Here is an 18,061-nt window from a genome sequence, read left to right as displayed (position 1 = left end):
GAGCAAAGATACATAGTTGATGTTGTAAGTACTATGGTCAAAGAATACAATGAATTAACGGCTATTAGGATTTTTTTTTTCATTTTTTTTTTTTCTGTTTTTGAAGAATGATAGACGGGCTCACCTTAGTTCTTCTAACTCTTGATAGAATGATGATCTAGATTTTGGAGACATAAAGAATGAAGAAGCCTATAGAATGATGTTAATAAAGTTAATAGAAATAAATAGAACAAATTAAAAACGATAGAACTAGTATAAGAAAGAGGGTAAATAGTAAAATAAAGATCAAGATTAATGTGTGTCCCATCCCAAGATTGAAATTGGGCAAATAAACAGTGCAGATACATTAAACATATGAAGAGAAATAAGTGTTATTGTGTAGGCCCTGCTTAACTAAGATTTAAAAGATGTAAAAAGACTTTTAAGAATGATAGTATCTTGGAGACTAGTTATGCAGCACTTGCCAATTTAGTCAAGCCTTAAAACTAAGCTAACCTAAAAAAAAGTAGTGTGCAAATGAAATAGAAGGCTATAACAATGATGAGAAATAAATTTTTGATCCTACATTAGTTTAACCGGATCTCTTAACAAGGGGTTATAAAAACAATGTGTGATGCCTCATAAATAAGAAAGAAATGTGTCATTGTAAAGATGAAATCCGAAGAAAGGTAGAGAATTATGGAAGTAGCCTTAAAAAAATGAAATACTACTGAGAAGTATATACTATCCATTTAATGGTCTAGAGAAGTTTAGGTATTTGTGTTAGGTCGTAGAATAAATCTACTTATTGGTGTATCCGGGTGATATATCTTAACAAAAAGCTGCAGTTCACCCCATTGTGTACACATTTCATTGATTAAGGCACTCAGACCCTCCCTTCCTTCATCCTCTTCTGATGAAAGGTCTTCTACTGTACCAACCGTGTTTCACACAATTGTACATAATTCCTTTTGTATATATCACCAATGTGACGGCGCCGAGTACCGTGTCCTTTGGATACGCCGTTTACCTGAACCTGTACGCGCTGCCATACCCGATGTCGATAGTTTACCCATAAAGGACTTGATGACCAAAGCCGACGCCCTTATGGACAGCCACTTCAAGACCTCCACTAACGCCCCCTTACACGGGCCCTTTCCTTGTGATCCGACGCAGTCCGAAAGCATTCCTCCTAAACATTCGGGGCAAAGAAGACTGGGTCTCCATTGATCGTCTAAAACCTGCTTATCTTCTGCCAGATGACCTGCCTACAGTTTGCCTCTCTAGATCAGGGCGCCCTATTTAATATGTACAGTATGTCATTTTTAGGGGGGGGGAGCCATGTACCAACCGTGTTTCACACAATTGTACATAATTCCTTTTGTATATATCACCAATGTGACGGCGCCGAGTAAGGCTGTGAACTCAGTCGTTCCCAACCTGTCTTTGAGTTCACAGCCTTACTCGGCGCCGTCACACTACCATCTCCTTCTGCTGCTGTTGTTGCAGATGCAACAACTCTTCGGTTGTTAACTTGGTGGAGTGTCCTTCCACAAGTACCATAAAAATGATTGGGATTTTTGGTTTTGTTCAAGATGGTTTTTTGTTAGTAAATGAATTAAATTAATCTTAGGATCCTCAAAGTACTGGATTTTTTTCCAGAATTTAAAAACATTTTTGGTAGACTTAAAATGATAGAAGAAGGATTATTTAGAAGATATGAAGATGTTAGAAAAATTATTACTACCAATATTTTGCTTCAGTTTTCAGGTAAGAGACCTAGAGTTAGAAAGAATTGAAATAGAACAAGAAAAACCAAGGGTTATTAGGAATGTTTTAGGTGACTTACTCCCAAATAAGAACAGATCAGAATCGCATATTACTCAAAGGAATACATACAAAGACTAGGGAGAAAATACCTGTTCAAGAATAGAAATTCCTGACATACGAACTAACAAGTACTAACAATAACTCATGCTCAAGCTAGTAGTACCTCCAGTAATTGAAGACAGCATTTAATGATGAATTAATTTATTACCTAAAATAGATATTTGAGATTGTAAATTAATGCCTGCATATAAGAAGTATAAAGGTCATATAAAGTTAGAATCCCTTAAGAAAATACGGATTACAATTTTAAATCCCATAGTGGCGGTACCAATAGACTACCAGGGACGTTGTTCCGAAAACTTGACATGTAATAAAAACATACTGGTCTTCATAGAATTTTTTTTTTCAAAGAAACGGTTGATGAGTCTGTAACAGAATAATTTGAAGCCAGGATAAATAACTAGACATTCATGTTTCGAGATATTGCTCTCGGACTATGCACCCGAATTTACTAGTGATCTAACGAAAACGGTGCAATATTTTTCTTAAAGTAAGAATAGTGAAATAAACCATGAAAAATAAAGCTCAAGTAGAGAAGTAGGAGCAAATAAAATGGATGTAAAAGGATTGATGATGTCATAAAAACTATAAATAGACCAACACAGAAGACTGATATTAATTATCTTCAAGATGACGAATTTACTTTGGAAACTCGGTATATGGGAAAACATCAGATTTTAGCTAAACAAAATTAGGATAGACTACTAAAATCCCTGTAGAATGACATGAATATCTTGGAACTCATAAAAATATTGAGGGTAACAAATAAATAAGTATTATGATTGCATAAAGTATGTTATCCCAGAACTTAAAAATGTATTTATGTATTCCATGAATATAAATGAAGGTCCAAATGATATATGTCTTTGAATAATTAAGGGACCGCAGAGAGTATTAAAATACAAAAGAAGATGACATTTGCAAGTATGATGATTGATTTATAAGATTGATTTAACAATGATGCCGGTAAAGCAAAAGAGTTATTATTGCATTTTTATAGGCGATTCATTGGGTAATATTGTTTGTAACAAAGGTAAAAATGATAAGCATGCATGCAAATAATGGTTATGATTATGATTTGAATGTTGATAAAATTAACTTTAATAGACATGAAGAAAGGGTAAAAATCAAAACAGTTTATGATATAAAAAGATGAGTTTTATTACAAAAAGTCAATTTGAATATGACCAATACAAAAGAAGGTGAAATTTACAAGTGTATTGATCGATTTACAAGATTGATTTAATAATGATTCCGGTAAAGCAAAAAAGTTATTATTGCATTTTTATAGGCGATGCATTGGGTAATATATTTTGTAACAATGATAAACATGCATGCAAATAATGGTTATGATTATGATTTGAATGTTGATTAAGTTAACTTTAATAAATATGAAGAAAGAGTAAAAATCCAAACAAAATATGACATAAAAAGATGGGTTATTTTGCAAAAGTCAGTTAAATATGACTAATAAATTGAGCATAGGAGAGATTGAAGTAATTGAAGATGTAAAATGTGCACCAAGAAGGAACTTTGAGTGGTTGAAAGTTCAAAACGGTATTTTCAGTCCCGTAAATAATGAAACAAGAAATAGTGTACAACAAGTAAATATGTAGAGTTATATTCATTGCGCCTATTCATTTGAAGTTAAAAGAGCGTAGAAAACACACTGAATGATATTTATGCCTCTGTAGTAGATGCATCTTTGAAAGAATGGAAATATAAAGTGTTTTGATTAAAGTTGTCTGCTAATTATTATTATCTTTTTTTTATGTTGAGATGTTAGCTTCCTGTCACTTGAGTATTACGACTTATGTTTTTAAAGGCAATACATTTGAGAATTTAAGTTCTTGAGAGGAAAATAAAACGCATACAAGGTGCAAATAAGATTCAAAATTCACAATATGTCTTTATTATGTACTGACTATTTTTCTTTATTATGAAATAATTGTGCTGATATGATGAATCAAACACTAATATACATGAATATTTTGGGACATTTGAAAGTAAACGATACCATGTGTTCTTCTTCATTATTTTATAACAAGAATTTCAATAATTTCCTTGATGCATTTTTATAAATATGATGATGTGATTTGATGAAATTTTTTTCTTTTTTATACCATTAAATAACATTTATTCATCATGATGATATTGATGAAGTAAGAATGATTTACAATAATGATGTATAATGGTGTGAGATGTTCATTGCTATTTCAGTACAAATGAATAATACTCTCGATGAATAATAACGAGCAATTCACCTAAGTCCTGAAAATTTTTCTTGATTGCAATAAATAATTTTTGATAAACTTGAATTGATGATATGCATGTTTGAACATTTATCTTTCTGCCATTTATTGCATTATATTTGGGAAATGAGAATTTGTGTTTATATCAATCAGACCTAGATTTTTGAGGTCACAGGTAATGGAAAATATAATTTGATAGAATAATGGAAAGGCTTTCCATAATTATTCTCACAGTTTATTTAACTTTATATTATTGAAATAATTTCCTTAGATACTCAGCGCATTAAGGGTTGATTATTCCATTAACAAGAGTTATGAAAATAATATATATCCATTTTTGGCTGAAGTATTTGAAGAGAACATGAAGTTTTTCTAAATAGATTGACAATAAACATATTATGTGTGTATAGATAAGCAATTGCATTATTTTGATTATGATTGAGGATTTTTTTCTCTACGATATTTTTTATTTATTATGTTGAGATGCATTTTCTGTTAATGATAATGAATAAGACGATGAATTATTCTTAGGGAAAAATAACACGAGTTTTTAAAATGAATTCCACCGGAATTCAGGTAGCTGACCGATAAGTGTAAGGTCAGGGGTTGATTTTATATTGAATAAGTTGATAAATGTATGTGGTTACCTATCTAATAAGTTTTGTTCATTAATTAAACGATAGAGAGACAAATGAAGTTAGTTGATTTTGTAAAGGTAAAAAATTAGTGTAGAGAGAGAGACGAAAAAAGAGAGGAGTAAAGTCGTAATGTATGCGTTAAATGCTGATATTGCATAAATTATAGTCATAGCATCGCTCAAAGCAAGCAGCAAGAGAATTGACTCACGTGTATGAGTAATTACCAAGCGCTGCTTCCAATGAATCACACGCCAAGCAGCGGATAACATGGCGCCACCAACATCACCAAGACGAGATGCATGGGGACAATAAACAAAGGAACAGTCGCATGACGTGATGTAAGATTGCCACTTCTTGGATTGGCTACTTAAGATCCTGCGAGGGAGCAGGACAAGCTCTTCCTTACCAACACGGCCTTTGAAAAGGTCCAAAGAGATCTCAGACAGTCCCCCAATCTCGCCATCTTGGGGTGAGGCCCAACATCAAAGTTCCAATGTGACAGGCACGTATTAACTTAGTTCCAATGTGACAGGCACGTATTAACTTCAAGAAATGCAGTACAGTTGGCCGCTAGTAGTAGAAGGTGAGCAGTTACCAGCTGGAGAATTCCCACTTCTTCCCTTAGACCCACGAGGTGAATGAATACCTTATCTCCTGCCCGAGACGAGGTAGGAGGAATTTATCAAACGTGTCCATGTGAGGGCACCTGTCCAAGACCGAGTTCCTTTTCTGCCTGATCAGGGGACTCTGGATTTCGCAACCCGATTCGAATTGTGAAGTACCAGTCTACGTAATCAGCCCTCCATTCTTCAAGATAAATAATTTGTTCTGTTTCGCTATTAAACTAACTGTAATTTGAATGTTAATTGTTTACATGAAAGTTCATTCAGTAAAGAAACAAAATAGAACGACAATTTACCCCCAGCATATATGTATGATGGCAGGAAAAAATACCCCAAAGGAAAAATCCTCCATGTAAAATATCCCCCCAGCAATAATCCCCGGGAGAAAAAAATCCCCCAACACCAAATTTGAATGTATATATACAAGCAAAAGCTTTAAATAGAGAAATTTAAAAAAAAAGAAATTGAAGAATATTGAGTGTTTAAAAGAGTAGATTGCTCATTTATCCAAACGGTTTCCTTTAAATACTTAACGACTTTCATATGGAAACTTTCAAACCAGGGAAATAAAACAAACTGCTTTAGAATATAACTTGTTTAAAATGTGAAATAATTCATGTAAGCAATTGTTTTATTTTAAACACCCCATTTATAAAACTTTCAAAGTAATTCTCTCATTAGCTTTCTGTGTTAGACTTCTTCTCTAGCCTTAGCTTATCAATCAGTTAGCAAAGATATCTACAAGCGAACTCCTCGTCATATCTTACCATTATACTTATATTTCAAGAAATATAAAATCATTAACCAAATGGAAATCATCAGCAGAATATTTACCTGAAGAAGAAAATGAGGTACTGGATTATTTTGAAGATACTTATATCGGCAGACCAACTCAAAGATTTAGACGACTCGCAAGATGTAAGTGTTTGGAATAGGCAATAAAGACCGCAAGATGAGCTACAAAAACCCAATTTGGAGATGTATACCCTGTATTTGAAAAGATGAGGCGTTACAAGAAGTTTGTGTCACTCAGTTCCTTGCTGGTCATCCTCGAGTACAACAACAAAAAACGCATATAAGAACACTGCTCCACGGATCAAAAATGTTATAGATTTGGAAAATCGTTCAATTGTAGTTTTTTTTAAAAGAGTAGCTTTTAATCTTAACTTCTAAGTTAATAGTAATTGCCAAACTCTTACCTTTCATCTTTTAATCTTAGGTTTTAAATCATGCTTAATTACATTATAGATTATGCTGCCTTTTGGTTTTATATTGCGACTTTTTTTATTTGTTGTATGAAAATATAATATATTACTTTAATGATACATGTTTTAATACGTTATTTTGGGGGGATTTTTTTTCCAGCGGAGGATTATTGCTGGGACTATATTCTTCATGGGATATTTTTCCTTAGGGGATTTTTTCCACCGGGGGTATTTTTCCCTAGAACCTATTGTAGCGGGATGTTGCACAAACAACCCCCACACCCTTGAATCACACTAAACAGACAATTGTCTCCTCAACACAAACTTTCCCCTTACGTTATCTAAAACCAGACTCTTAGACAAAAGGACAAAATAAACAAAAACATATCCTTAGAACTATATTTCTTACAAACTAAAATTATTAAAAATAACTTCCACAATCAATTAAACCCTCAAAAAACAATAAGGCACTAACAAAACTTACACTAAACATACAAAAAAACAAAACATCCTTTAAATAAAGCAAAAAAAACCTAACAAATCGTAAAATTTACGCGCACACCAACTCAAAATATGTTTATAGAAATTGCGACACCAACACTGTCGCCACACACTGCCAACTGTCTTTTATGGCAAACTACCACTGTCACAGCTTTGTGCTAACAGTCTCTCGGGCGGCAATTTGCCACAGCTAATTTAATTCCCTGATCGGGGTCATCACCATCTTCATCATCATCATCATCATCATCAGCAGCAATCCTCAAAACAATAATCGGAAGTTCATTCGGTCCAGGTCGTCAACAAGTAAATCAATCTGAGCAGTTCTATCAAGTTCTGTTACGGGCCAAGTCGTCAACAAACAATTTTACATTCTAAGAAAACCTCTCCAAAGGAGGAATCACGGCTCAGAAAATAAAAAAAAAAACACTTCCACGCTGGTCGAAAAATGATTAAATAAGGTAAAATCCAGCATTCAAACAAAACTGAATCGAGCAGCAGTCCAATCAAAATAAGCATTGACCCAAGACATTCACCACTGTCGTAACCTAACTAAAAACATAAACAAACAATCTCATTTGTACCAACAGTCTTTCTCACTACAAACAATCATTCGCTAACTACCACTCTCTCTCTCTCTCTCTCTCTCTCTCTCTCTCTCTCTCTCTCTCTCTCTCTCTCTCAGGATTTGGCAAAAAAACAAAAATTAAAATAAAACAAAAAATAAATCCTCTACATTCCTCCCCCCTTACTTTGCCAAATCCTACTCACACAAAACTTACAATATTTTTTTCATTACCCAGTCGCAGTCGGAAACGGGACCTCTACTCCGAGTAACTGGGCCTCCATATACTCTCTCATTCACTTCTTCCTTATCCCAATCATTCGCTACATTAACACTATTCCTACCTATATCCCTATCATCTAATATTTCATGTACAATCCCATCTACCTCGTTCTCGTCTGGCCCTATAATTACACTCATTTCTGCAAACAGTTCATCCATTTCATCAAAAACATTCTCAACTTTAGCAAAAGATTCATTCATGCTACTTATCATTCTCTTATCTCTCATTCTCGCATTCGTCATCCTTTCTTTTACATCATCTAAGGAAAAGCCACACACATTATAAGTATCATTCATACTTAACCATGATTCATCTGTATTAACACATTTATCTTCCATACACACTTGTACATTTACACCCTTGTCATACTTTTTTCTATTCTCACTTTTACTTAATAAAATTCTCCCTTTTTTCATCCTTACTTAAAACTTTCAAACGCCTCTTTTTCCTATATTCAACTAACACTAATTGTTTATTTTCCAGCCCTAACTTCTCATGCATACTAGATTCATACTTGCTCATTTCCAACCAATTATTCATCCTATTCTCACAAACATTGATCCTATTCCTTCCACACACACAGGAGGACTCACCCAGCTGAACCCTCTTACACTCTAGTTTCCCGAACATCCTGGCTGACTTAATCCCTTCTTCCTACAAACCCTAGCTACATGCCCATCTGCACCACATTCAGTACACTTACCCCGCGGCTCCTTACACATTCTAGCATAATGACCATCCTTACCACAATTACCACAAATCACATTCATACGATTACTCCTATATCCACTTGCTACGTGCCCAGTCATACCACACCGATAACACTTAATCACTTTCTCTTTCTTACAGTCGCTAATACGATGCCCTGTCTCTCCACACCCGAAACATGCTCCAAATGCCCATCTACATTCATTCTTCTTATGACCTACTTTCCCACACCTATAACACTTTTCATCACGGACACGGCTATCTGACATACCTCGATGTGCACTCACACTCCTATCCCTATTGCTCCAATTACCCTGCCTAAATCCTTCATTTGTCCTTACAGGTATTCCCACATTATTTGCCCTAACACTCCTATCTACTACATTATCAGCTACCCTCATTGGTCCGCTCAAAATTGCGTCCTTATAACTACCAAATTCTATTACACTTTCTGCCATTCCAGTTCTTACACTCACAGATTTACTTTCTTTCATGCACCTATCTAACTCATAATCCTCAACTATCTCTAGTATATCATCCCATGTCAATCTCTCTTGCATCCACCTCATTTTCTCCTTGCGTTTCAAATTAATAAACTCAGCAACATTTTCAGGCACAGTAGCCAAAAACTTCCTCATTAACTCCTTATTCTCATTTATACCTTCATCCCCATACTTCTTCCTAGCTAAAGTTTCCAACCTACATACATACATCGATATCGCTTCTCCTGCATTCATCCGTGCTTCATCAAAATCATTCTTACGCTTATACTTAACACTCCCTTTCATACGTTTTACCTGCTCAATTATTCTCTTTTTCACACTTTCATAATCAACGTCCCCTACACTCATTATCACTCCATACATCGTCAACAAATACTCAGTCAAATATTCTCCTAACTCCCTAGCCCAAACTCTTTTACTATCACCATACTTATCCTGACAATACCTCTCATACTCTTTGAAAAAATCATATACATCCCTACTGCTATGCTCATTGAACCTTTCACACTGAGGTACCTCTCTCATAAACACAGTCTTACACACATCACGTTCATTCTCACTGCTATCATCACTGTCTACTCCATTGTTACCTTCTTCCTCATTTGAATATAATGAATCCACTTCCACACTTAAATTCCTATCCTTAACCATTCCCTTCTTACCCTTTTTCTTACTTACCACTTTCACCCATTCACGATCATCCTTGCTATCATCCTGACACTTTTTCTTCTCTTTCTTTACATCACTTTTACCTTTCTTATTCTTCCTATTACATTTTTGTTCATCCTTACTATGCCTAATTCCCTTATCTTCAATCTCACTATCACTATTACTATTACTATCACTATCACTTCCTTTCCCATTATCACTAACCTTAGTCTTCTCATCCACTATCAACCCATTACCCGAAACTGAGGACACTCCTCCTACTGCACCTTCACCCATTATAGTTTTCATCATCCCCATTACTTGCCCCATCATATCTTCCATTCGTTTCTCCGTCCGTTCTTCATTCTCTCGCATCCTCATCTCAACACCCTCTTCCCCTCTCTCTACCGTTCCCTGAATTTCCCTCAGTTTCCTATGCATCTCCTCCTTCTCACACCTTAACCACTTATTCTCTTGCAACAATTTCTCCTCACGCTCCTTACTCAGCCGCAATTCCTCCTTCAAAACCCTCAACTGCTCCTCCATTTTTCATCAACCTTATATCTAATATCTTATCCTATCAGTCCTTCGTCTAAGAGTCCAGCTTCAATCCCACCTCGGCTGTCCCTGTTCGGGCGCCAAAATAATGTGGCGGGATGTTGCACAAACAACCCCCACACCCTTGAATCACACTAAACAGACAATTGTCTCCTCAACACAAACTTTCCCCTTACGTTATCTAAAACCAGACTCTTAGACAAAAGGACAAAATAAACAAAAACATATCCTTAGAACTATATTTCTTACAAACTAAAATTATTAAAAATAACTTCCACAATCAATTAAACCCTCAAAAACCAATAAAGCAATAACAAAACTTACACTAAACATACAAACAAACAAAACATCATTCAAATAAAGCAAAAAAAACCTAACAAATCGTAAAATTTACGCGCACACCAACTCAAAATATGTTTATAGATATTGCGACACCAACACTGTCGCCACACACTGCCAACTGTCTTTTATGGCAAACTACCACTGTCACAGCTTTGTGCTAACAGTCTATCGGGCGGCAATTTGCCACAGCTAATTTAATTCCCTGATCGGGGTCATCACCATCTTCATCATCATCATCATCATCAGCAGCAATCCTTAAAACAATAATCGGAAGTTCATTCGGTCCAGGTCGTCAACAAGTAAATCAATCTGAGAAGTTCTATCAGGTTCTGTTACGGGCCAAGTCGTCAACAAACAATTTTACATTCTAAGAAAACCTCTCCAAAGGAGGAATCACGGCTCAGAAAATAAAAAAACACTTCCACGCTGGTCGAAAAATGATTAAATAAGGTAAAATCCAGTATTCAAACACAACTGAATCGAGCAGCAGTCCAATCAAAATAAGCATTCACCCAAGACATTCACCACTGTCGTAACCTAACTAAAAACATAAACAAACAATCTCATTTGTACCAACAGTCTTTCTCACTACAAACAATCATTCGCTAACTACCACTCTCTCTCTCTCTCTCTCTCTCTCTCTCTCTCTCTCTCTCTCTCTCTCTCTCTCTCTCTCTCTCTCTCTCTCTCTATATATATATATATATATATATATATATATATATATATATCTCTATCTCTCTCTCTCTCTCTCTCTCTCTCTCTCTCTCTCTCTCTCTCTCTCTCTCTCTCTCTCTCTCTCTCTCTCTCTCTCTCTCAGGATTTGGCAAAAAACAAAAATTAAAATAAAACAAAAAATAAATCCTCCACACTATATATATATATATAGATATATATATATATATATATATATATATATTTATATATATATATATATATATATATATATATATATATATATATATATATATATAAATATATATATATATATATATATATATATATATATATATATATATATATATATACATATATATACATATATGTATATATATATATGTATATATATATATATATATATATATATATATATATATATATATATATATATATATATATATACATATGTATATATATATATGTATATATATATATATATATATATATATATATTCATTTATATATACTGTATATGTATACAGTATATATAAATGTATATATACACATATATACGTATATATATATATATATATATATATATATATATATATATTTATATGTATAAATATATATATATATATATATATATATATATATATATATATATATATATATATATATATATATATATATAGATAGATAGATAGGGATATATATATATATATATATATATATATATATATATATATATATATATACAGTATATATATATATATATATATATATATATATATATATATATATATATATATATATATATATATATATATATATATATACTGTATATATATATATATATATATATATATATGTATGTATTTTTGGGATCAATCCATGTCGTGCTGATGGAAGTTCCTTCATAAGTAGCTTACTAGGTTATATGTGACTACAGTGATATATCCCAGAGAATTTACCGAAGGTACCCAGAATTCTAACTCTTGGAGCGCATATCCCTTAAAATTTTAAGAAGGGATATCGCGTAAGGACGTAATGGCACACCTCATAGTAATCTGCACCCCAGATAGAGTTTTACGTTCGAGGAGGTGTGGTAAAAATAAAAGGGGGGCCCTCCAAAGGCCATCCCCGTTCCCTACTACTATCGGTAGCACAACAGCGCCATCACTACGATAGTGGCCATTCCTTTTATTGTAGCGATTTCGCTCGGTGGTATTTTCCTGTGATTGAATTTTTTCGATTGTTTAAAGGATTATTAATTATGCTTTCTTCATCCTCTTCCGCCTTTGGAAAGTTGAATATCGGGTCTTTACATAGAATATGTTTTAGCTCCTGTTTCACAATAAAAATGAGTATTTATTGTGTTTTAGAGCTAGGCCAGTTACTGGAGGCGCCGTGGGTGCCGTCGTTCTTAGGCATGCGTTATTTAGTTAGCAGAACGACTTCCAGTTTTCAAATAGCATTATTTAATTCTTGTAATTATTTAGCTATTTAGGCATTTATTCTTGTGAAGATTTGATTATGTGAATAATTATATCATTTTTCCTCTGTCGATCGTATAGTTAGAGTTTCGGTGATTTAGGTAACCGAGAACTCGTCTAGCCTAGTTAACCTTTCCTAGACATTTTCTATACGTTCGACATTCCCCGATTACTCTTGTGTTTCGTTTTCATCCATTGGAGACTGATACCTCCTAGAATGTTTTGAAACTTCTCACATCTCTTCGGAGACTTAAGGGTAATCCCTTTCCCTCTGTGTGTAGCCTCAGGCTACAACCCTAGTAGCCGTGCCTGAATTTTATTCAGACATGGCTAACCTGGGGTTTGGTTTCTGTCTATTCCCTTAACCTTTGGTTGTAGATATACCAGCAGGTTTTGGGATTTAGTCAGAATCTCAGAGTATTTAGTCTTATGTCGACGACCTGCCGGCAGGGTGAGTTGGTTGTAGGATACCTTTATTCCCCTGCCGACAATGTTGCCGACAATGGAGGTTAGCCCTCCATAGTCGCATTAGAGTTATGGTAGTATACCATCTTCTCCTTGCGACTAAAAGACTAGTCCTGTGCCACAGTTCCCTGGGCTAAGAGTAATTCTCTTTTAGTCTAGGATAACGTGGCACTGGAACCCTGTTTCTCCCTTGTTGAGAGGAGGCGGCAGTGCCGCCACCCCCTAAACTGTGTCAGCAGTCTCTGGGTTGGAGAACTGAGTCTCTCCTGGCACCTGGATTCTGTCGATACCGATACAGAAACAGAGTTCCTTTTATAGGATGTAGGACTGACAAGTGTGTCAGTTCCTTTCACAGACGTTACAGGACCCTTTTCCCCTACCCCTCTATCCTCTTTGATGGTTGATCCATTGTCTTTTTAGGCCGACATCCTGCAACCTTACCATTGCGGTAGGGTGCTGGAGCCAGCCAGACTCCCTCTCCTATCTTGGCTAGCAGCAGGGCTACTGCCGCCTGCTGGCCTGGCCAGCATTGCGGGCCTGGCCGGCAACCAAGATGGCTGCCGGCAGTCATTGACTGTCGGCGGCTGCCGACGTTGCCGGCGGCTGACGGCATGATGGCCATTTGCCGGCCTGGCCGGCAACCAAGATGGCTGCCGGCAGTCGTGGACCGTCGGCGGCTGCCGACATTGCCGGCTGCTGCCGACGTTGCCGGCGGCTGCCGACATGGCTGGCGGCTAAAGGTACATTCGCCAGCTGCCGGCCTGCCCGGCAGTTACGTCCATGATGGCCGTGAGTGGGTAGTCCCTTCTGTCTTCAAGGTTCTTCAGTCCTCCCTTGGACTGTTGCTATAGGTTCTGTTGCCTGTGTGCTGCCGGCCGGGCTGGCAAAGTCAGTGCTGACTCGGTAGGCATCGCGCCGACTATACTTGTACTGTCAGCGGGTTGCCGGCAACAGTACTGTAGCTATATAGAAGCCTGAATGTTACATTCTCCCCTTCTATTAGAACCTTCTTTCGGAAAAAAGGCAGTCTATTGGACTTTTACTTCCTTAATTACTGTATAAATTTACAGTAAAGGATAGCCCTTTTTTCCATACTCTCTCTCTCTCTGTCTCGCTAGTTCTGCCGGGTATGCCGGCAAGTCCTAGCTAGACCGGATCAACTACTGTATAGGTTATACAGATAGCCAGTATATCTCAGTATAGTATATACTGTAGATAGAAAACTACTATATTTCTTGTACTAGTAGTTATTTCCAATATATTTTGGATATCCAGCTCGGGCATTTGCTGAGCCTAATCCTATATTGATTGAATATGATTTCTTCAATATCCTGATTGGAAATCAGTTTAGGATTACCCTACAATATTAGATACTTTAAGGCAAGAGTTATACACTCCTAACCTTTAAAAGGTACAGCCTTTTCTTGAGTCTCCCTGATCAGGAAACTCTATGATTTAATATAGTAGGAAGACTACAGCAAATGACTTGAGTCGGATATACTAATATATGTCTTTAATTTTCTAGTCCATCTGGCTTTATGCTGGATGGACCCTTCTGTCTTATGCTGCCTGGTAGGCAGCATAATGACTAGATTACAATACATAGGTACAATAGTCGATAATTTGCAATATAGAATTACTGCATTTAGAAAACTACAGTACCATGATATAGTAGTATTTTCTAGCATACCTTGGGTATCCTTCAGCTAGTTTTTCTGCTGATACCGCTTATATATTAAAGGAATATTTTCTTCAATAGTCTGATTTAGAATCAGTCATCCTGACCCCACAGTATTAACTTTTTTTGGGATAGTTACTTGATACTTCTCTACCCCTAGGGGTAAGAACCCTTCTACTTGGATTTTTTCAACAGAGAAAGCTCCATGTAGTTAATACTGAGTGGAGGTAGCAGCATTTGCTCGCGGGGGTACACAAGTATGTATCTACTACTATCCCTTTATAGCTTATTATCATAAGCTATTCTGTTGTAGATGACATTTACATGTTGATTATCAGTGTAATAATGACATTCACATGTTGATTATCAGTGTAATAATCCCTTGTATACTCATTTGGTTTTCCTTTCTTTACAGGAGGAACGCCAGATATCTTGTGCTGCGGTCCCCTGCAAAGCCAAGAGTAAGGATTTTTATGGTCATAATACTTGCAGGTTGCATGCCCCCTGCAATATTATTTCCGGATCCCTACATTATTGGAACCCACAGGGTTGCAATATATGTCGGACATTGATGTCTGAAGGTTTTGATAATCCCAAGTCTACAGAGACTAGGGATATAGCTCAGTATAAATTACGTAACTGGGTGAGAGGCTTCTAAAAGATCTCTCCGGGACCTTTCCTACCTAATGATAGGATGCGTAAGCTATTATTTCTAAAGCTAAGTGAGGAAATAGTAGTGCCTCAGGAGCCAACTACATTCCCTGATGGCGAGAAAACCTTTGGGATCGAGGGCAAGAAGTGCCCTAAGGTAGTAGAGAAATATGTTGTGTTGGACTTTCCTCCGCCTATGCTTGCTAAAGAGCCACCGATATCAGCATCTTCGTCTTCTACCCCTCTATTGGATAATGTGGTACAGTTATGTATCCAACTGAAGAATCAGATAGAGAGCTTTGGTAAACAAAGCAAAAAACAGGAATTAAAACACAAGATAGAACCTTGTAAAGCTTCTCTTGTTGCTTCCCACGGGTCAGTCAAACGACCCATGAATCATGACCTTCCTACATGCTCCATAACCAATCCCTGGAGGTTTGCGGAGCGGATGTCGATTTCAATTGGCAATCTCTACATCTCAGAGATATTAGGTGCTGTTCCTTTGGACAAAATCCAATTTTGGCCAAGCTTTGATGCTTTCCCTAATTGTTGGGTTCGACTGTTGTATAAACCAAAGTCAGGAAAAGGAACGGAATAAAAGGAGGTCATGATTCTAGACCATGGTAAGGCACAGACTATCCTTTCAGGTAATCTGAAGAGGGCGGGTTATTCTGAGACGAAGGTATTCTCACTGAATAACAGACACCCTTCCTTTCTTGCTCCTACTTCACTTGCTTTCCCCTTTATGGGGAAGGCATTTACTTCAGTTACCAAAGCTGTAGAGGCGGGTGAACCATGTCCTACACTCAATGAGTGCAAGCCTTTGTCACCAGCTTTTCCCGGGCAGGAAAAGGATTGGAAGGAAGTCCATTTGACATTTCTAGGTAGGAAAATTAGACAAGGATGTCGAAAGTCAACAATTCAATGTATGTCTCCCTAATTTGTCCAATTTGCTCTTATTTAATGAACTCGAGTCAAAGAAGAGACTTGCGACATCCCTTTCTCTACAAAACTGCATAGAGTTGTGTTCAACCTACAAAAACACCCCAGGCATGCTCATGCTCATAGCAAAAATGCATATGGCTACCTTGGTAAAGGACCTTTACGCCTTTGTGAAGGCTAGGAGAGCATGTAGAGAGTTTGTGTTCGCTGCTGCAACAGTGAAACACGAAACAAGGAAGCTAATATCTTCCACCATCTGGGGTAAAGACCTCTTCCCACAAGAGGTCATTAAGGAAGTAATTAAGAATGCCACCATGGAGAACATAAGTCTTCTCCGGAAATGGGGCATTCCCTCAAAGAGAAAATATTCTGTGGTTGTGGGTCCCCAACCTAAAAAGAAGATCGAAAATACTGGAAATATTCCAGTGACCACAATGCTACAGGCAAATGGTCAGAAGTCTAAACCTGCTGATTATTCGAAGCATAAAGACGCTTCGGCTAGGAGGAACTTTCCCTCAGGATCGCAGGACCTTCGATCCTTTGGTCTAGATCCTATTCGAAATGAGCCATTGGTGGGAAACAAAAATGTCCCTACTTTCGTCTTCTTACCTTCTACAGTTCAAAACTCTCCTGGAGGAGTATTCCTGAGAGCTGTAGAGCATACAGGTAGTAAGAAAGCTATGGCTTGTCGAGTTCCAGGGAAGGCCATTTTCTGTTCACGAGAAGGACTCGAGAAATCTCCGAGTCATTCTGAACCTGTCGCCACTCAACAAGTTTATAGTAAACTTCAAGTTCCGAATGTTAATCCTTCTGAGCATATGGACCTTGTTCCAATTAAGGGTGTTCGTAGTCTTACCAGACTTGAAAGGTGTCCCCCGGAACCTTCCAGCTAACCACCCCCCTTCCTCCTATCTAGGATTCATGTCACGAAGAGTGATATTCATCCTAGAATAGATACGTATCAGACTCGCAGTCCCAAGTATCGTCATACAGATGACCCGGTTCCCGAACATCGCAGATGCAAGATTTGCCTCTAAAAGTCTCGACTTTCTCCAGATATATGGTTTCAATAGCTAAGAAACCATCGAAGCTTTCAGTCACATCAACTCAATTTCCTCTCGGGAATTTAAAAGGAGCTCACAAGGTCCGTCAAGAGACTCAGCTGATCGATCAGATTCCCGAAACGCTAACAAGGGAAAACGCTAAACTTTCCCTGGTTCACAATTCTGACAGACCTTGTGCAATGAGCACATCGGAAGGATGCGTTAAGAGTCTGGAGAAAACACGCATCAAATGCTTGAAGAGATCAAATATGACTTCACAATCGAACATCATGTACAGTTCTGGTGAAGTTACCCATCCCTTTCTTAAAGGAATGGCACCTAACAGCAGTTCACTTACAACTGATCCACGATGAGACGGTGGATACTCTATCTCAATCCAAGGAGATAGAGCTGGAATGGTCCATGGACACAGA

This window comes from Palaemon carinicauda, chromosome 30 (genome assembly GCF_036898095.1).
Source record: "Palaemon carinicauda isolate YSFRI2023 chromosome 30, ASM3689809v2, whole genome shotgun sequence".
In the NCBI taxonomy this organism is placed as follows: domain Eukaryota; kingdom Metazoa; phylum Arthropoda; class Malacostraca; order Decapoda; family Palaemonidae; genus Palaemon; species Palaemon carinicauda.
Note: the sequence above shows the minus strand (reverse complement) of the source record.